A 16,724-nucleotide genomic window follows, 5' to 3' on the forward strand; every position below is an offset into this window, starting at 1 on the left:
TGGACTGAAAATACACACATACACACACACCCATCCATATACACACGTGCACTCACTACACATGATCTGTGAGAAATAATATGATAAAATGGCATTTTGAAGAGGGCATTTAACAACTTTTTAGTGGTTAAAAATGAAAATGATGGGACTTCCCTGGTGGTGCAGGGACTAAGACTCCGTGCTCCCAGTGCAGGGGGCTCAGGTTCAATCCCTGGTCAGGGAACTAGATCCTACATGCTGCAACTAGGAGTTCCCATGCCACAGCCAAGACCCGATGCAGCCAAATAAATAAATAAATAGAAATATTTTTTAAAAATGAAAATGCTCAGAACAGGTAGATTTTGGTCATTTTTACAAGTCTTAAGTGTACTCTTAAGTTGTTCCTTATGCCCACCGTTTAGATCCTGCAGCATTTTCATTTCCTGTAGGTAGGTTCATACTCTATGATTATTGCCTATTTGCAACAGTCTAAGCAATTACTCTAATTTAACTCTTCATTTTATATTCCTAAAGCCTAACATTATAAGACTGAAAAATTAGGGCTTCTGGAGAAAGTGGTCATGGCTACATGCCCTGATTTCATTTTTACTAACTGTTAAATATGTGATTCTTCTCTTAAATGTTTGTTTATTTTGATCAGTTGCTGGGTTGCATGTTATAGTCACCTGGGAAATTTTGAAAAACTAATGATTCAAGCCCTTCTCTAATAAATTAGCATCATTGGGGTTGGGTGGAGCTCTGGCATCAGTATTTATTCGTAACCCACAGAGTTCTATCCAACAGCTGGGACAGAAGGTTATGAGCACTGCCTCATTCCTCTCCTCATTGGGCTCTGTCACTACCGTAACCACTCTTCTCTCCCTTCTTCCTCTGCACCTTGGGGCACTGAGCTAAGAGTGATGTGCTCACATAAGCAGGTATGTCCTTAGACACGCCTGGGCAAGGTAGCAGGAATTATCTGTTTCTCAAAGTGGCTCTCTAGAAATTCTGGGAACCGTCTTGCTCGCTGTAGCTCAGCTGCTCAGAGACAGCCATCTGCTCAGAGACAGACAGTCTCTCTGAATGAGAGACTGAATATACAAATGAACAATGGCCAGACTATATATAAAGGAACTCTGATCCATGGCCTGCAGCAGCTGGCCCAGGAAGCCACCTTCTTCTTTATAATCACCAGCGAGGGAGCCAGTCTGCTACAGGTCAGATTTGTAAGATGCTAAATTGCTGTCTCTTGTAACGATCCAGAAAGCTTAACAATCATTTCTGGAACAATTGGCTCCAAATGGTCAGTACTTGGTTAATAACTGACAGTTTCCCTAAAATTTGTCCTGTTTTCAACTTAGGACCAACCAGAGAAAGCCAAATACACCCCTATCCAATCACGCAGGATGCCCCTCTTTGGAGAAAGGCATATGTTTAAAACCTTTTTATTATGTATTGGAGAATAGCCAATTAACAATGTTGTGATAGTTCCAGGTGAACAGGGAAGGGATTCAGCTATACATAAACATATATTCATTCTCTCCCAAATTCCCCTCCCATCCAGGCTGCCACTTAATATTGAGCAGCATTCCATGTGCTATACAGTAGGTCCTTGTTGGTTATCCATTTAAAATATGGCAGTGTGTACATGTCTATTCCAAACTCCCTAACTATCCCTCCCATGCATTCTTCCCCCTAGCAGCCATAAGTTCTTCTTTAAGCTTGTGAGTCTCTCTGTTTTGCGAGTAAGTTCATTTGTATCATTTCTTTTTAGATCCCACAGGTAAGGGATGTCATATGATATTTCTCCTCTGACTTGCTCCACTCAGTATGACAATCTCTAGATTCATCTATGTTGCTATAAATGGCATTATTTCATTCTTTATAATGCTTTTACTTTTTTCATTGCTGCGCAGGCTTTTCTCTAGTCGCAGTGAGCAGGAGCACCATAACTCTGTAGTTATGGCGCACACGCTTCTCACTGTGGTGACTTCTCTTGTGTAGTATGGGCTCTAGGTCAGCGGTTGCAATGCCTGGGCTCAGTACTTGCGGTTCCAGGGCTCTAGAGCACAGGCTCAGTAGTTGTAGTGCCTGGGGTTATTTCCCCTGTGGAATGTCAGATCTTCCTGGATTAGAGATCAAACCCATTTCTCCTGCATTGGCAGGCAGATTCTTTACCACTGAGTCACCAGGCAGGACCTGAGGATGCTCCACTTCTTAATAGCCTGCCAACAGCTTCTGCACGCCCACAGCCTCCATTCAGGGGATACCTAAAGTCTTCTCTTTAGTGACTAAAAGACTTTCCCACACTTCTGCCTTCCTTGGAGAGACGGTGACTGACTCCCTTGCTATAGCAAGCTCTGAATAAATAGTCATTGTTTTTCTCTTTTGGCTGGCCTTTTTTACTGTTTGTTTACACAAAGATTTCCTGTTTTGTAAGTTGAAGTCTTAGATCACTATGCTAAGGCCAAGAATGGGCCCCCATTTTCTATTACAGTCCATTTAAAACTTTTTCTGAACATAGAGAACAACAGGTTTCCCTCTCAAATCCCCTTCTTCAAGTGTCTGACATTTGTGGCTGAGCCAGGACCTGCTGTGCCTGTGACCCCGAGGGATACAGCAGCTTTGAGGGTACTAGCATGTACGTACGATGCTTCTTCAGCAGACAGAGTTTATGTACAGACTTTGAGGATTTTATTTGCTTTGCAAGAAAAGAAGTTAAGCAGAAAGGCCATAGTCCAGTAGGACATGGTTATACAGAAGAAAGGCTATTTAAAAAAATGATATAGATTGTTCCTTCTATTGAATGTTAAAGTTTAAGTGTTAGTCACTCAGTCTTGTTTGACTCTTTGGGACTGCAGGGACTGGGGCCCACCAGGCTCTTCTGTCCTTGGAATTCTCCAGGCAAGAATACTGGAATGGGTTGCCATTTTCTCCTCCAGGGGATCTTCCTGACCCAGGGATTGAACTCGTGTTTCCTGCATTGCAGGCAGATTGTTTACCATCTGAACCACCAGGGAAAGTGAAAGTGAAGTCGCTCAGTTGTATCTGACTCTTTGAGACCCCATGGACTGTAGCCTACCAGGCTCCTCTGTCCATGGGATTTTCCTTCTTGAGCCACCAGGGAAGCCACAAATAAACACACCCTCTTGGCCTGGAGATGCCAGGGATTGAACCTGGTCTCATGCGCTCTACCACTGAGCTACATCCCTGTTTATGCATTCAAACCAACTGATAGTCGAATCATCATTTTTCTCAATCCATTAAGAGCTTTTAGCGAAAAGGAAGAAGATGATGGTGGGACCTGTGTCCTCTGGGAGTTGTAGCTCTGGGAAACCTGTTTCAGGATTCTGAAACAGATAGTTGAAATGAATGTAGCAACACTTACACTATTTTTCTTGATTCCTCTCATCTTTCTTCTTGAGAATGTAAATGATGAAACCTATTTGAAACCTATTTGAAACCTATTTCCTCTGGGTATCATTCACTTACAAAAAGCCAGTGGAGATGTTTAAGTCGTCTCTTTCTTCCTGAAAAATCTCTGCAGTTTGCCACCAGGCCTGGGGGCTTTATTATCCTAAGTGACTTTGCCATCTACAAATCACCGCCCTAAGTAGCTAAAGGGAATGAGTTAGCCAGAGCTCTGAAAAAGTGTAACCAGTGTTTCTTTAATATTAGTAGAACAATTGACTTCTGCCTGGGCAGGGCACCTGTAGACCTGCCTCGCAGTCATGTTACCTACAACTCCACCACTCAGAGCCTAAATTTCCCTTGAATTACAGTTTTTACTCTGATGGTGTCACAACACAGACACCAATCTGATACCTGATTCTAAGATATCAGTCTACCCTAGAACTTATCATGCATCCTAGTATTTCTCTCCCATACAAAGCCAAGTGGTCTGACAATGGAACTAAGCTAATGGAATATTGTGATGAATATTCTAAATGGTTTACCTGCTCTACTCAGGTCCCCTTTTCTGGGAAGTCTACTCAAACCTGAGAGTTCACTATCTGGGCAGAATCCCTGTTACCCTGTCTCTCTGGTTATAGTTAATGGATCCGAGGAAACTTTTGATTACTTTTAGGTTCAGTTGCAAGTAACAGAAACTCCCCCAAAGCGAAAGTGAAGTTGCTCAGTCATGTCCAACTGTTTGTGACCCTGTGGACTGTAGCCCACCAGGCTCCTCAACCCACAGAATTTTCCAGGCAAGAATTTTGGAGTGGGTTGCTATTTCCTTCTCCAACCAAGTAGTTGCTTAAATAAGATGGGCATGCATTTCTCTCTCACTTGGTAGAAGCCTGGATTTAGGCAGTCCTGGGTCGCTGTGGGAACTTTATCAGTGATCCAGGCTCTTCCTGCTCACATTCTGCTGTTTCAAGGGTGTGGCTCCAAGATGTCAGTTGGAGCTCCAGTTATTCCATCATCACATCCACCCCCAAACTTTCCAGAAGACTCACAATAGTTTTGCTTGTATCTTATTGCATAACCCTACACTAGATTCAAGTGAATCTGGGGGTGTAGTCTTTTGATTTGGTGAGCAATGTAAAAGTTAAGGTTTCAGCAGGCTCTGTGAAAAGTATCAAACTATAAATTGGATTAAGCTAGTCAGATTCTTAAGAATTTGTACCAAGGGATTCTAAATCCTGATAATGGCAGGCTCTGGAGACACATAGACTTGGACCAACAGTGCAGATTGTCCAGGTTTATGTAAAGGAAGCCAGGCAAGAGGGAGGAGACAGATACAAGCAGAAAGGTGAGAAGGAAGCCCAAGGGGACATGTGCTTCTTGGGAAGCATCAGGAATGACCCAGGTCCTGACCCAGTTCCATTTCTCATGAAGTCTGACTTCATGAGACTGACTTCATGAGACTTCAGAACTGACTTCAGGCAGTTCTGCACTCCTCAGAAACCTCACGGTTTTAAAAACTGCTTTTCAAACATTATTGTATTGAGAAGAGAAAGTGGGGACTTCCCTGGAGGTCCAGGGGTTAAGACTCCATGTTTCCATTGCAGGGGACACTGGATTGATCGCTGGGGAATTAAGATCCCACATGCCCTGCAGCAAAGCCAAAAAGAAAAAAAGATGAGAAGAGGGATGGAAGCTGGAGGGTTTCAGATTCCTCCCAAAAGAAGTTATTTTTCCTGGAGCAATTGAGGATATATTTTATAGCTATAACAATAAGATCTTAATGTAATGAAGCAAATCCAGCATTTGCTGAATTCTATCTTTTACTTAAAATTTTTGTCTTCTTTTCCCAAACAGGGACATTTTACATATCCTTATATCCTTATCTCCTTTATAGTTGTCATCACCCATTGTTAAGATAGACAAAGTCAAAACTACTCAAACAAAGCTCTTGTGTTCTTACATTGCTGCTATCCTACCTCCTGAATATATTATCAGTCCCTGGTCAAGATCATATTATAACCAATGGTGTTCTTGCTGTACTGTGCTTAGTTGCTCAGTCATGCCCCCTCTTTGTGACCCCATAGACTGTAGGCTGCCAGGCTCCTCTGTCCATGGGGATTCTCCAGGCAAGAATACTGGAGCTCTTAGTGATGCTTATTTTTTCCTTTAGTTACTATAATTGAATTAAGGCCAATTTGTATGACTGTAGGAGTAATACCTGTATTTCATTTCCTGTCCGTGGATTCTGTGGGGAAGTAGTTTACCATAATCTGCCTTTCTCCTTGAACCCATTAAGTAGATTCTTTCCTTTCAACCAAAAACTTTTATCTAAGTCTTCTTATGTAAAAAAAAAAAAAATTAGTGGATCTCTGGGATGAGAAAACAGATTTATACTAGCCACTAGACCAGGGGTAGCAAAATGCTTTGGTAAAGGGTTCAATAGTAAACATTCTAAGCTTCACTGGCCATGCAGTCTGTATTGCAGCTTCCTCAACTTTGCCACTATAACCTTGGAGCAGTCAGATTATGTGTAAGCAATGGTCATGACTACGTACCCATAAAATGCTATCTACAAAAGCAGGTAGAGGGCCTGATTTGACCTAAAGGCTGTAGTTTTTGCATGGTGGCAGTGATGGTGCAGAAGTGTGGCCAAGAGGAGCTACCCTATGTCCAAGGTCAGGGTCGGTGGCTGAGAGGAGCTACCCCACGTCCAAGGTAAGGAGCAGAGGCTGTGATTTGCTGGAGCAGCCGTGAAGAGATACCCCATGTCCAGCGTAAAAGAAACCCAAGTAAGATGGTAGGCACTGAGAGAGGGCATCAGAGGGCAGACACACTGAAACCACAATCACAGACAACAGGCCAACCTGATCACACGGACCACGGCCTTGTCTAACTCAGTGAAACTAAGGCATGCCATGTGAGGCCACCCAAGACGGACGGGTCATGGTGGAGAGGTTTGACAGAATGTGGTCCACCAGAGAAGGGAATGGCAAACCACTTCAGTATTCTTGCCTTTAGAACCCCATGAACAGTATGAAAAGGCAAAAAGATAGGACACTGAAAGATGAACTCCCCAGGTCTGTAGGTGACCAATATGTTACTGGAGATCAGTGGAGAAATAACACCAGAAAGATTGAAGGGAAGGGGCCAAAGCAAAAACAACACCTAGTTGTGGATGGGACTGGTGATAGAAGCAAGGTTCAATGCTGTAAAGAGCAATATTGTATAGGAACCTGAAATATTAGGTCCATGAATCAAGGCAAATTGGAAGTGATCAAACAGGAGATGGCAAGAGTGAACGTCGACATTCTAGGAATCAGCGAACTAAGATGGACTAGAATGGGTGAATTTAACTCAGATGACCATTATATCTACTACTGTGGGCAGGAATCCCTTAGAAGAAATGGAGTAGCCATCATAGTCAACAAAAGAGTCCGAAATGCAGTACTTGGTTGCAATCTCAAAAACGACAGAATGATCTCTGTTCATTTCCAAGGCAAACCACTCAATATCACGGTAATCCAAGTCTATGCCCTGACCAGTAATGCTGAAGAAGCTGAAATTGAACGGTTCTATGAAGACCTACAAGACCTTCTAGAACTAACATCAAAAAAGATGTTCTTTTCATTATAGGGGACTGGAATGCAAAAGTAGGAAGTCAAGAAACACCTGGAGTAACAGGCAAATTTGGCCTTGGAGTACAGAATAAAGCAGGGCAAAGGCTAATAGAGTTCTGCCGAGAGAACACACTGGTCATAGCAAACACCCTCTTCCAACAACACTAGAGAAGACTCTACACATGGACATCACCAGATGGTCGACACCGAAATCAGATTGATTATGTTCTTTGCAGCCAAAGATGGAGAAGCTCTATACTGTCAGCAAAAACAAGACCGGGAGCTGACTGTGGCTCAGATCATGAACTCCTTATTTCCAAATTCAGACTAAAATTGAAGAAAGTAGGGAAAACCACTGGACCATTGAGGTATGATGTAAATCAAATCCCTTATGATTATATGAAGTGAGAAATAGATTTAAGGGACTAGACCTGATAGACAGAGTGCCTGATGAACTATGGACGGAGGTTTGTGACACTGTACAGGACACAGGAATCAAGACCATCCCCAAGACAAAGAAATGCAAAAATGGCTGTCTGAGGAGGCCTTACAAATAGCTGTGAAAAGAAGAGAAGTGAAAAGCAAAGGTGAAAAGGAAAGGTATATCCATTTGAATGCAGAGTTCCAAAGAATAGCAAGGAGAGATAAGAAAGCCTTCCTCAGTGATCAATGCAAAGAAATAGAGGAAAACAACAGAATGGGAAAGACTAGAGATCTCTTCAAGAAAATTAGAGATACCAAGGGAACATGTCATGCAAAGATGGGCTCAATAAAGGACAGAAATGGTATGGACCTAACAGAAGCAGAGATATTAAGAAGAGGTGGCAAGAATACACAGAAGAACTGTACAAAAAAGATCTTCATGACCCAGATAATCATGATGGTGTGATCACTCATCTAGAGCCAGACATTCTAGAATGTGAAGTCAAGGGGGCCTTAGGAAGCATCACTATGAACAAAGCTAGTGGAGGTGATGGAATTCCAGTTGAGCTATTTCAAATCCTGAAAGATGATGCTGTGAAAGTGCTGCACTCAATATGCCAGTAAATTTGGAAAACTCAGCAGATCCAACCAGTCCATCCTAAAGGAGATCTGTCCTGGGTGTTCATTCGTAGGACTGATGTTGAAGCTGAAACTCCAATACTTTGGCCACCTGATGCAAAGAGCTGACTCATTGGAAAAGACCCTGATGCTGGGAAAGATTGAGGGCAGGAGGAGAAGGGGACAACAGAGGATGAGATGGTTGGATGGCATCACTGACTCAATGGACATGGGTTTGGGTGGACTCCGGGAGCTGGTGATGGACAGGGAGGCCTGGTGTGCTGCAGTTCATGGGGTCGCAAAGACTGAGCAACTGAACTGAACTGAACTGAACTGTAAGTTTGCTCCACTGAACTATAAACTCCATTTGGGCAGGGACATACCTGATTTGTTTAACAGTTTATACCCAGCTCCAAATACCAGGTCTGTTGCTCGGTAAACATTTGACTTGATGAGTAAACTATCAATGTGACAACAAATGACAGATTATTCCATCTTAAATTTGAAAAAGAAACAAACAAACAAAGTGTCTCTCCTGTTGGCTTTCTGACTGATTTTCCTTAAAAATTGTGAAAATCTATGTACTACTAAAATCTCACAGTTTGAGAATACCACAGAGAATACATTCATGGCCTGGATTCTCAGGTGACTGAATTATGTAACCAACTATAAAGACTAGGATGAAGAGAATTTCTTAGGAGCAAAGCAATAATGTTTGTGCCCCTAATGGAGTCTGTATATCTCTGGACATTCTACTATGTCTATGTCTGTCATTCTACTGGACAAAGGTTTTGTCATTATGGAACTTACAGTCAATTGGGAGTGGGATGTATGTGGTTGGATCCAAGCAGACTCCAAACACAGAAGAAGCCCACGTGCCAATGCAGGTAGATGTAAGAGACACAAGTTCAGTCCCTGGGTTGGGAAGATCCCCTGGAGGAGGGCAACCCATTCCAGTATTTTTGGCTGGAGAATCCCATGGACAGAGGAGCCTGGTGGGGCTACCGTCCATAGGGACGCAGAGTTGGACACGACTGAAGTGACCTAGCATTCAGCAAGCTCCATGAAGAAGTGGCCCAGGTGCCCATGGTCTCCACTCCGGCTACACTGCCTTCTCTCCCCAGGCTGCACCTGTGAACTCAGATGCAGTCCTGTATGATCAGTGGAAGAGAAGACTCGGGTGTGGTTTATAGATGGTTCTGTACAACATGCAGGCACCCTCCAAAAGTGACAGCTGCAGCTCTATGGCACATTCTTGGAAGAGCCTGAAGGACAGTGGTGAAGTGAAACTCTCCAGTGGGCACAGGTTTGGGCAGTGCCCCTGGTGGTGTACTTTGCTTGGAAGTACACCTGCTTAGAAGGGACCACCTGCCTTGGGTCCCTCAAGCCTCTGAATCAACAAGGCAAATAAGGGAGTTCCGGTGTGGACTGAGGTGACTGAGCCTGACTACTATGGGGAAATTGGACTTCACAGTGGAGGTAAGGAAGTACAGGAGATCCCTAGGGCAGGTCTTAGTATCAATATCACCACGTACCCTGTGATTAAAGTCAATGGAAAACTATTAATTCAACAACCCAATCAAGGCAGGACTACTAATGGCCTAGATACTTCAGGAATGAAGGTTTGGGTCATGCCAGCATGTGAAGAACTACAACCAGCTGAGGTGCTGCTGAAGGTAAAGGGAGTACAGAATGAGTAGCTAAAGAAGGTAGCTATAAATTCCATGTGACCAGTTAATAGAAACAAGGACTGTAATTATCATCAGTATTCCTCTTTATTTTGTTATGAATATGTTTGTGTGTATGTGTGTGTGCTATTTGCAGCACAGTAATTAATGTTTATGGTTATTTTGGGGGGGTCATTGATAAAAAATAAATTGCATTTTTTTTTTCATTCTTTATTTTTTTGAGGCTGGGAAAAGTGGAAAAAATGTTTCACAGAGAATAGTTAAAAGAAATGTGTTTTCATACTTCAAGATTAGCCTTCAGTTTAATTGGAACTTCACTAGTCAGGAATACAATGTAGTAGACTCGTTACAGCCCTTTTGAGCCAGGCCCCAACATGAGTCCTTTTGTCCACTGTCACTGGAGCCAATAGAATGGGACTGAGTTCTGTTCAGAAGTAAAGGAAAGCTCCGAACAGAGAATGGAGAGCTGCAAACCTGTACTGAAGCACAAGCTCCTGCTATGAGCCAAGGGCGGGGCTGTGGGGAGGGGAAGGGGCAGAGCTCTGCAGGGAGGGTGCAGCTCCCGGTCATACCCATAGCTGCACAGGGCTATGGTGTCTCTGCACTCCGGGAGCCACTGCCATCTTGGATTCAGGTGGTGTGTGTGGCGTAGCTGAGGTGTTTGAGGCAGACATTTTACACTAGGAACTTGATTCTGAAGTGATGGGTGCGAAGTCTCTGCACACCATACTCTATGGGCAAATGAAACTAGACAAAGCACAAAGTGGGGGGCAGGTGGAGCGGAGCAACGTTAGACTTTATTACCAATATATTTTGGGGGAATTGTTATCGGGCTTTCATAGATTCCGTGAATTGGTCAAAACTCATTCTATGTCCTTATAATGTGTTTTTCTGTGAAATAGAGTCTTGAAAGTTAAAAACTACATTTCCGGGGAGAACAAGATGGTGGAGGAGTAGGTGGACATGGAGTATATCTCTCTCCATGGATACATCAGGAATATATCTTCAGACACAGACGTGCATGCACAACACTAGCTGAGAGTGGACAGGAGTACCTAACCAGCAGGAAAGAATATATAGAAGCGTGCAAAACTCAGTAGGACAAAGGAACTAGGGGAAAAAACAGGAATGTTACTAGGACTGGACCTGCCCTTGGCGGGTGGGGGAACTGAAGCAGGGGTATGATCCCCACATTGGGGCAATTGTCTGAGTCAGAGGAGAAACATTTAGGGTTGAGAATGAAACAGCTGATCTGTGGAACAGATCTGTGGAACAGCCTAAATGGAATGAGAATCAGACAGTCCTTGCTGCAGCCATACGTACCCAGGACAGTGATGCAGGTACCTAGAAGGCAAAGCAGCTGGGGGCTGGAGTGTAGGGATTGTGGAGCAATCACAGGGCAAGGCCTGCTGTTGGCTGTGGAGAGACAGACGGAGGGGACATGAGGGAGGAGACTGAGGTGGGAAATGCCTGTGGAGGAAAGCCAGGCAGCCATGGAAGCAAGGCAATACTGCTGAGTCATGCATAGGGGGTAGAGCTATCACCATAGCCTCTCTCTTCCCACACGCAAGCATCAGCAGCTGAACAGTAGAGAGGCTGGCCCATCAAGTGCCTGAGGCAGGGAACAACAGAGTAGGACCCCATCCAGGGTGCCCCTTTAAGTGGCTGACTTAACGATATACAAAGTAGGACCCCAGCCAGGGGCGCCCCTCTACCTGCCTGATGTGTTGAACAACAGAGAAGGACCCCAGGCAAGGGAGCCCTCTAAGTGTCTGAATGGGCGGAGCTACAGAGAAAGACTAGCCAAAGAGGCCTTCTGATCACCAGCTACCAGAAGCTCGAAAAAAGACTGATAGGGCCATAACTAGTGTAGCTGAGGCAGTCCGTGTCCCTGAACACTTGCTCCCCATGACCAAGCATGTGTGCCACCGTCATACTCAACCCTCACTGGGGCAGAGCTGCCACAGGCAAAAAAAAAAAAATCTTGCATCTGTGCATGTGGGGTCATTTTGGTTGTATCCAACTCTTTGTGACCCTGTGGACTGTGGCCTGCCAGTCTTCTCTGTCAAGGGTGTTCTCTAGGGAAGAATACTGAAGTGTATTGGCCAATACTTGTTGCCATACCCTTCTAGAACACTATATTTCCTGCTGCCCTAGCTGCCAACTCCCCTGAGTACCTGGTGCTGCCAGAACCCTTGTGACCCAAGCAGCTGTACCACTCTGCACCTGGCCTTCACTGGGGCAGACCCAAGTCCTCCAGGGCAGCCTCAGGAGCAAACCCCAGTGGACAACCCACATTTTGTGAAAGCGAAATCTCTCAGTTGTGTCCAACTCTTTGCGACCCCATGGACTGTGGCCTGCACCAGGCTTCTCTCTCCATGGGATTTTCCAGTCAAGAGTACCAGAGTGGGTTGCTATTTCCTTCTCCCACATGCAGAGGTGGAAATAAAACCACAATTGAAACCCAGGGGCAGTGCGGCTAAGGAAGAAGACCCAAAACCTTCCCACCAGCTGTACAAGCTGCAGATTAAATCCATATGATCAACTAGGCAGACTCTGCGTCTATGGAATATATAAAAGGACATTGAGAGCTCCTACAAAAAAAAAAAAAAAAAAAAAAAAAAAGCACTAGTTCTGATAGCTGTGGACATTGGAGACAAGAACACATAGGAGTCTGACCAGATTAGAATCTGAGCTGCCCCCACAGAAGGTCCACAGACCAGCACAGTGTTGGAGAGCATCCTAGGGAGGTAAGGTGGACTGTTACTCTCAGCGAGGGAAAGCATCCTGACAGCAGTGACTCAAGAAAAACATTTATTATTCTTATGTTTTGACTTATTCTGTAGTTTGTTTTGGATTTTTTTCCCTTCTTTTTCTCCTTTTTACCCCCTCCCCCTCACCACCATTGTAGTTGTCCATTTTATTGGCATTATGAAATCTGATTAAGCTTTTGAGTTCTTTTTAATCACACTTTTTATTGTTATAAACCTCTGCTTCTATGTTGGGCTTTTGCAGTTCTGGGCGTTTTCCCTTTTTTTTTTCTTTCTTTCCCCTTCCTTTCTTTTTTAATTTTTTTAAACCTATTATTATTGTTTCTACATGTATTCCTTTGTTTGGCTTTCCTACTGTTCTTTCCCCCTTGCAGTTAATTTTTAATGTATATAAATCTTACTTATCTACCTCTTTTTAACTTTGCATATCTAGTCTTTCTTTCTTTTTTTTCTTTCCTTTCCTCTCAACATATTTGTTAGTTTTGTTTTCATTGCTTTATTCCTCAGTTGGCACCTTGCTTTAGTTTTGTTTTCCAGTTTGTGCTTTAGTTAGTTTTGTTCTTAACTGGTAGATATAATTTTTGGTTCCCTTTGTTCACCAGGTCAACCTACTGTACTTTATTTTTGTTGGACTGTTTTGGTTTTGCTATGGATGTATATATATGTGTGTATATTCCATTATTTTAATTATTATTTGCCTGATTTTTAAACTGCCATCTGTCTGGGGTTCATCTTTGGTTTCTTGTTTTTGGGTATACGTTTTAATCTCACTTAATACCATAACAAACCACTTGTGGAATCTTCGTTCCTGACCAGAGATCAAACCCTGAGCCTTTGGAGTGGGAGCACTGACTCAAAACCCTAGGCTACTGGAGAACTAACCCTAGGGAGTATCAAATAATGAGAGCTCCCAGAAAGGAAACCACTTGAATACAAGACCCGGCATCATCCCATCACCAGTAGTACCCTGTGCAGGAAGCTTCAAACAGCAAACAAAACAAAAATGCAAACCCAATCACCAGCAGACAGGATCACCACCTCACTCAGCCTTGCCCATCAGAGGAAAAACAAACAAACAAACAAACAAAATTCAGCATAAATCTCACCCAATATGAAGCTTAAACAAACCACTGCACAAAACTTAGGAAGGGGCAGAAACCAAAAGGAAGAAAGAATTCAACCTTGAAGATTGCAAAAAGGAGACCTCAAAAACAATAAGTTAAAAAAAAAATAATGAAAAGGCAGAGAAATACCACACAAATGAAGGAACAAACTAGAAACACAGAAGTCCAAATAAATGGAAAGGAAATAGGCAAACTACCTGAAAAAGAATTCAGAATAATGATAGTAAAGATGATCAAAAATCTTGAAAACAGAAGGGAGAAAATGTATGAATAAATTAACGAAGACCTAGAAAAATTAAAGAATAAACATATAGAGACAAACAACACAGTTACTGAAATTAAAAATACTCTAGAAGGAATCCAGAAGGAATGATTATTCCCTGGTGGCTCAGATGGTAAAGCATCTGCCTGCAATGTGGGAGACCCAGGTTCAATCCCTGAGTTGGGAAGATCCCCTGGAAAAGGAAATGGCAACCCACTCCAGTATTCTTGTCTGGAAAATTCCATGGGTGAAGGAGCCTAGTGGGCTACAGTCCATGGGGTCACAAAGAGTCAGACATGACTGAACTTCACTCACTCACTAGAAGGAATCAATAGCAGAATATCTGAAGCAGAAGAATGAATCAGAGAGCTGGAAGATAAAATGGTGGAAATAACTTCTGAAGAGAATAATAAAGTAAAAAGAATGAAAAGAAGTGAGGATAGTCTCAGAGACCTCAGGGACAATATCAAATGCTCCAACATTCAAATTATGGGGGTCCCAGAAGAAGAGAAAAAGAAAGGTATGAGAAAATTTTTGAAGAGATTATAGTTTAAAATTTCCCCACCCAAAAATGGAAAAGGAAATAGGCAATCAAGTCCAAGAGGTGCAAAGAATCCCATACAGGATAAACCCAAGGAGACACATACTAATCAAACTAAAAAAGATTAAACACAAAGAAAGAATACTAAAAGCAGCAAGGGAAAAGCAACAAGTAATATACAAGAAACATTCTGCTTTATTGACTATGACAAAGCCTTTGACTGTGTGGATCACAATAAACTGTGGAAAATTCTGAAAGAGAAGGGAATACCAGACCGCCTGACCTGCCTCCTGAGAAACCTGTATGCAGGTCAGGAAACAACAGTTAGAAATGGACATGGAACAACAGACTGGTTCCAAATAGGAAAAGGAGTATGTCAAGGCTGTATATTGTCACCCTGCTTATTTAACTTATATGCAGAGTACATCATGAGAAACGCGGGGCTGGATGAAGCACAAGCTGGAATCAAGATTGCCGGGAGAAATATCAATAACCTCAGATATTCAGATGATACCACCCTTATGGCAGAAAGTGAAGAGGAACTCAAAAGCCTCTTGATGAAAGTGAAAGAGAAGAGTGAAAAAGTTGACTTAAAGCTCAACATTCAGAAAACGAAGATCATGGCATCCAGTCCCATCACTTCATGGGAAATAGATGGGGAAACAGTGGAAACAGTGTCAGACTTTATTTTTTGGGGCTCCAAAATCACTGCAGATGGTGATTGCAGCCATGAAATTAAGAGACACTTACTCCTTGGAAGGAAAGTTATGACCAACCTAGATAGCATATTCAAAAGCAGAGACATTACTTTGCCAACAAAGGTCTGTCTAGTCAAGGCTATGGTTTTTCCAGTGGTCATGTATGGATGTGAGAGTTGGACTGTGAAGAAAGCTGAGCGCCGAAGAATTGATGCTTTTGAATTGTGGTGTTGGAGAAGACTCTTCAGAGTCTCTTGGACTGCAAGGAGATCCAACCAGTCCATCCTAATGGAGAGCAGTCCTGGGTGTTCATTAGAAGGACTGATGTTGAAGCTGAAACTCCAATACTTTGGCCACCTCATGCAAAGAGTTGACTCATTGGAAAAGTTCCTGATGCTGGGAGGTATTGGGGGCAGGAGGAGAAGGGGATGACAGAGGATGACATGGTTGGATGGCACCACCAACTCGATGCACATGAGTTTGGGTGAATCCCGGGAGTTGGTGATGGACAGGGAGGCCTGGCGTGCTGCAATTCATGGGGTCGCCAGGAGTCAGACATGACTGAGCGACTGAACTGAACTGAACTTAACTGAACTTAACTTAACTGAACTTAACTGAACATACAAGGGAAATCCCATACATTTAACAGCTGATCTTTTAGCAGAAACTCTGCAGGTCTGATGGAGAAGGTGATGGCACCCCACTCCAGTACTCTTGCCTGGAAAATCCCATGGATGGAGGAACCTGGTGGGCTGTAGTCCATGGGGTTGCTAAGAGTCGGACACGACTGAGTGACTTCATTTTCACTTTTCACTTTTCACTTTCATGCATTGGAGAAGGAAATGGCAACCACTCCAGTGTTCTTGCCTGGAGAATCCCAGGGACGGGAGAGCCTGGTGGGCTGCCGTCTATGGGGTCGCACAGAGCTGGACACGACTGAAGCAACTTAGCAGCAGTAGCAGCAGCTGCAGGTCTGAAGGGAATGGCAGGATACATTTAAAGTACTGAAAGGGAAAAATCTACAAGCAAGATTACTCTAGCCGGTAAGGATCTCATTCAAAATTGATGAAGAAATCAAAAGCTTTTCAGACAAGCAAAAGTTAAGAGAAGTCAGTACCACCAAAGCAGCTTTACAACAAATGTTAAAGGGACTTATATAGTAAAGAAATACAAGAGAAGAAAGAGATCTACAAAGTCAAACCCCAAACAATTAAGAAAATAGCAATAGGAACATATATACCTATAATTACTTTAAATGTAAATGTATTAAACTCTTCAACCAAAAGACACAGACTGGCTGAATTAATACAAAAATAAGACCCATATATATGTTGTCTACAAGAAACCTACTTCAGACCTAAAGACACATATAGACTGAAAGTGGGAGGATGGAAAAATATATTCCATGCAAATGGAAAGCAAAAGAAAGCTGGAGTAGCAATCCTGATATCAGACAATATAAGACCTTAAAGTAAAGAATATTACAAGAGATAAGGAAGGACACTACATAATGATCAAGGGCTCAATCCAAGAGGAAGACATAACAATTGTAAATATCTATGCACCCAGCATAGGAACACCTCAATACATAA

The sequence above is a fragment of the Bos mutus genome, chromosome 9, assembly GCF_027580195.1.
Source record: "Bos mutus isolate GX-2022 chromosome 9, NWIPB_WYAK_1.1, whole genome shotgun sequence".
Classification (NCBI taxonomy): Eukaryota; Metazoa; Chordata; class Mammalia; order Artiodactyla; family Bovidae; genus Bos; species Bos mutus.